Source organism: Alligator sinensis, unplaced genomic scaffold (genome assembly GCF_000455745.1).
Source record: "Alligator sinensis unplaced genomic scaffold, ASM45574v1 scaffold23_2, whole genome shotgun sequence".
NCBI classification, from domain to species: Eukaryota; Metazoa; Chordata; order Crocodylia; family Alligatoridae; genus Alligator; species Alligator sinensis.
The window spans coordinates 743,126-748,541 of record NW_005842700.1 but is presented as its reverse complement, the minus strand read 5'-3'; positions in this window follow the sequence as shown (position 1 = coordinate 748,541).

Below are 5,416 nucleotides of genomic sequence, written 5' to 3'. Positions count from 1 at the left end.
CGGGTTTGGGCCCCCCCTGCCGAGACAGCCCTCACCTGTACAAAGGTGTCATTACACAGGCCAGCGAGATGCTCTTTGGCCTCACAGCAGGTGTGACCAGCCTGAAGGCCATAAAATCACCGTGTTTCCAGGAAGGCCTGGGTGGCCCTGAGACGTACCTGCCAGCTGGGCATTTATGGCAGGAAGCACAGCGCTGACAGGCGACGATTGCTCATTTCTGAATGCGTGAACCTGGGAAGATTACGCAGCGGTGCTGGGCATTGAAGAACGAGGCCTTGTTACCTGATAATCAAGCGAGATTAGGTTCCCGAGGAGCGGCTGCAACACCTGTCTCCTGGCGTGGGAAGCATTGCCTGCACCCCCCCCCGCTTCCCTCCCTCCCTGCAATGCTGTCGCTGGGCTGCCGGCCCATTTGAGAGCTGACACCGTTCCCTGCGGTGTTTTGCCAGGGCCTGCTCTGGATGGGTCATGAGCCCGTGGGCCACTAGGCTTGGTGTGATGTGGTAGGGTCACGTCTACCTGCCTCTGGCCCCCACTTCTTGACTGATTAAAGCTTGTTTCCAGCTGGGGGGACTGGGAGGGCTCTGGGCACGATGCCAGCGCCAGGCTCTGCATGCGCCCCTCTGAGGATGCACACCAGCGCGCCATGCAGAGAAGAGCAGGGCGTTAACCTAAATCTTTGCTCTCCGGGCTCTTCAGGCCTTATGCGCTCCTTCCCCACTCGCTTAGTATCTTAACGCCAAGGATGTTGGTCTTCACAGGCTGCCGGGTGTGCTTCCCCCAAGCTGCTCTTTGTACAGCTCCGTCACCGCTCCCTGAGGACTCCCGTCTTCGCCTGTAAGCAATCTGGTACTAGCACTGTCTTTTTGCTCTGTGCAGGTACAGCGCCTGGCGCACAGGTCTGTGATTGGGCCTTGGAGGTGCTACACATGCCCGTTTTCACCCGGGGAGAGGAGGGCGGTGGGGAGAAAGCTCCCTCCGCTGTCTGCTCAGCAGCTCCCAGATGGCTCTGTGCACAGCTCTGCTCCCAGCTTGCTGGAACGTGGGTCTGGAGGTTTTATAGCTTCCCCTGCTCAGGGTCCTGGATATGCAGAGCAGCCCTTTTAATTACCTTGTAATCTGCTTCTCAGCCTCCTCTGGGGCCCGAGGCAGTGAGGAGTGTGCAGCCCACTGTCCTGTATCCATACCCCTCTCTGACTTCTGCATGGATGCTGGGAGCTGGTGCAGTGGGCAGCCCTTGTTCCAGCTCTGAGCAGCCCCTGTATAGGACACATTCCCGCACCCCACTATCTACCAAAGCAGCAAGGAGGAGGCCTCAGTGCAGCAGGGAAAGGGCTGAACTTTCTCACCGAGATCAAGGCTTTGCCTATGCCTGGCTCCAGACTTATGCCCAGCTCATGCCTGGCAGAGCTGCAGCCAGCCAAAGCCTGGGCACAGCTCTCCACAGAGTGAGCAGGTGCCCAGACTCAGCCCAGTGCCTCCCAGTAGGGCTGTCCCCGGGGATGCAGCTGACCTGCCGGCTGCCTCGTTGCCCTGCCATCTGCTTCCCGCACCTGCTGGGGTTTGGCCTCTGGGGAGCAGATGAAGGGGCAGGGACAGAGTAGCTGCCTTTATACCGCAGGGGATGGCAGCCTGCTCTTCTCTCCACCCCTTGTCGGCCCCTTGACTGGCTGAGTGACCCCCACCCTCAGGACTTCCCCAGCCCAGCAGCCCTGGTGATGGGGGTCCCCTCTCCAGAGAGCAGCTGCAGTCCAGGGAATGGGGAGCACCCTGTTCCCCAGGAGCAGGGATGTCTCCGGGGGCAAAAGGAACCAGGTAGAGATGCTGGGGATGGCCAGACCCCTCCTGCTGCCCTCTCACCTCCCTGAGGCTTCATCTCCCCCCTTGGATGAGGCACAGGGATGGCTGGACTGGTGAGGCATCAAGGTCTGGGGGGGGCCTGCTGGGCCTGAAGGTGTTGAAGATGATGGAGCAGAGTCCTGGGGCAACATGTCGGCAGACCCCCATCGCCTTGCTTACCCAGTGCGCTGCCCCTCCTGGCCTCCTCGGGGGCACACACTGTTGTCCAGCCTGTATCCATCCATCCATCCATCATCCTCTCCCTCCACGCCAGGCCTTGGGCTGCTGTTCCCTGGGATCCCATTCGCAGTCCTGACTTAAGCTCAGGAGCAACAACGGGGTGAGCCAGTGACCAGCCACCTCTCAAGAAGCAGAGGGCCATTTATTCAGAATAACATACTGCTTAACGGGCCCATCTGCTCCACCCCACCCATGGGCCACGCTGGGGATCCCAGCGGGTTCAAAGTGTCAGGTCCTCTTGCCAGGCCCTGTGCTCGTCTGGTCTGGGATCGAGTGCGAGGAGCCCTCTCCGAGGCTGGGATTGCAGACAGCTGCTCTCCTTCCATGCACCTCTGCTTGAGTTAGTCGATAAGGTGCAAATCTGCATTGCTTTCTGCCAGCTCAAGCTTTCATCTCAGGGGCCATGGGACTGCAAAAGAAGGCATGCTACGTGCGTGGCTGCCATGCTTGGAGGTGCAGTCGTTATCCCCTCATTGCTTCAGGACCCATGAAACGCGTCCTTAGCAAGCCCATGACGATTTGGACAGTTCCCCAGTATCTGTCACCGGGGTGCTGCTCAACACATCCCAGCTGGGCTCTCAGACCCAGCCCAAGGTCCTGGCACAAAGGGCAGGGACTCTCACAGCAGGAGCCTCTGACTTCCCCCTGCTACAGCCCCTCATTTATAGGGGCCCCATGCAGGGATGGACCCCCAACACTGGTGATACTGGCCCCATGCTGTGACCAAGTGAGCTACAGCACCAGGCTGGCAGCTGGACTTGCACCAAGCACAACTTTTCCCCTTTCAAACCTGTTTCAGCCCCCTTCCCTGCCTGCCCATGCTGCTCTCATGCAGGCTCCTCTGCAGCCATTGCACTGGAAGTCGGTTTTGCTCATGAAGGGCTCTTCTGCAGCCCTGTGTGAGCTCACCTCCACTTGCTACAGCACAGATCAGAAAACCCAGCCCCACACCCGCCCTTTGCCACGGCTCCTGCTGGCACTGCCCCAGGCACAAGAGGCTGCTCCAGACCTCACTGCCATCCAGAAGTGCCATGGGAAAGTCCCTGGCAGCTGCAACCCTCTTGGAGCAAGTCTTGCAAGGGGAAAATACCAGGCTGCTGGAGCAGGCATCAGGTTACTCCAGGCACCCCTTGGAGCCACAGCCATAAATTAGAGGAGCAATTAAGTAACAGACCTCTGCTGCGGACAGGGGGGAGCTGGGCCAGTCTTGAGGGGGAAATCGGAGCCGATTTCTGAAAGCAGCGGGGCCACGAGGTTGGCAGAGGTTCCTTGTGGAGGAGCTTTCACGTTGGTGGCCCTGTGCTCGCGCCCTGGCACAGGGCTCCAACTGGACGGGAGCTGCGCAGGGCAGCATGGGAGTGCCGCCTGTTGCAGCCGCTGACATTTCCCCTGGAAGACACAGGTCCCCTTGAGACCTACTGACAGCTTTTGGCACTTCCCAGAAAGCGCTGTCTCAGCCCCAGAGGTGCGGGAGGGACGGAGCTGCCCATCGCCAAGGGCAGGACCTGCATCTCCTTTCACCTCTCACTGTGGCTTCCCTACTTCACTGCTGCTTTTCCATGTGCCCCTTCCCTGCCTCCAGGGACAGCAGGGTGACAACGCGACCCTCATTTCCTCCACCCCTCACCCTGGCCAGGGGAACAAGGGAACGCCCAAGCAAAACCACTACAAACTAGGCTGGATGGGGAAGAGGAGTTTTCTTCCCTGCATCCTGTGGCAAATGCTCTTGCAGTGGCTTGGGAGCAGGTTGCAGGGTGCTGGAGAACTTCAGGCCCAAACTTTTTCTCTGGTTCCCTTTAAGGTTATTCTCATCCATGAAGTTTTTGAGCAAAGCCACTCCCATGGACATCCTCCGACAAGGCCAGGTTCTCTACCCCAGCGTTGCCACTCAAAAGGCACCATCCTACATGTAAGCAGGACGGGGAGGGAGCCTCAGTCTGCTCGAGACCCTGCAGGACATGAGCAGCTCCAGGGCCAGAGGATGCATGACCCAGGTTCACAACTACCAGAGGGGACAGCTGCAGGTCAGCACTCCCAGTGTCACAAGCAACCTGCCCTGTCCTCCGTGGTTAAATGGACTGCAAGTGGCCTGGAGGAGGGTCCTCGAACGGAAGTCATGGAGCACTGGGAAATGCTACGTGCGATAACAGGGAGATGTTGTTTCTGTTACGGAAAGAGCAAGCTTTCAATGGTGAGCATGTCACAATTGCTCTTCCCCTCTTTGGCATTAGAAACCCGCAAGGGAAACGCCATTGACAATAGAGCAGCTGCAGTCGTGGATGGTAACGACTCATCTGGGAAGACCTTGATCTCTGCCTGCTTGGAAATCTGGTCTAACCACAAAGCCTCTCCTTGGAGCTTGGACGGGAGCAGATGATGTGCAGAACACACAATAAGCCTTGAATGACTGATTCCCAGCAAAGAGTCCAGACAACTCTTTGCTCTGGCCAATTTACTCTGACTGAGTCCACGAGGATGTTGCATTTAGTGCAGGCACTGCCTTGCATCCTCTTGCAGGAAGCTCCCCCAGGTTGGCAGCAGCTACTTCAATGGAAGCAGAATAGTTTGAGCTCACGGCACTCCTGTTGTACAGTAAAAACACTTTGCATGTAGCTAGGAGCATTGTTCTGCCTATACGCTGGATGGACAGGGAGGGGGGAAGGGGGCAGGGGGAAGCCCTGCTGGGCTCCGGCCCAGAATGAAAGCAACACAGGAAGTCATCTTTGACGCGCCGGGACATAGTGCAAGCTTGGGCAAGAGGGCAGGTATAGCTTGATTTCCAAAAGCACCACAAAAGCTCTGAACTGAGTCCGAGATAACAGGGGTGCTTGATACCTCTGGCAGTCCGGATCACCCTGGACCATCGTGGCTGCTACAAACACTAAGCCTGCCGCAAGGCTCTAAGGCAGTGGTTTTCAACCTGTGGTCTGCAGACCCCTGGGGGTCTGCAGACTAAGTCATCTTTCATTGACCCTTGAGACGATGATCAATCAAAAATATGTGAATGCCCACACGTACAATTCAAAGGGCCCGTGCCTCCATTCAAAATATTTTAGGGGTCCGCAAATGAAAGAAGGTAGAAAACCACTGCTCTAGGTTTTCACTCTGCTTGCAGTGCAAGAAGTTGAATGAGGAGTCAGGGTCTCAGTCTAAAAGACTGGTCTTGGCGCTTGCTTGCCTGGAGATCCACCGAGGGGAAGTAACGAACGGCTGGGCTACGCTGCAGCAGCCCATCAAGGTCCACAAGGCCATGACTGCTCAGCATTTTATCCACAATGCACTCCATCCATATCCCCTGAGGTTTCTGGAGCTCCGATGAGAGACGGGAGCACACGAC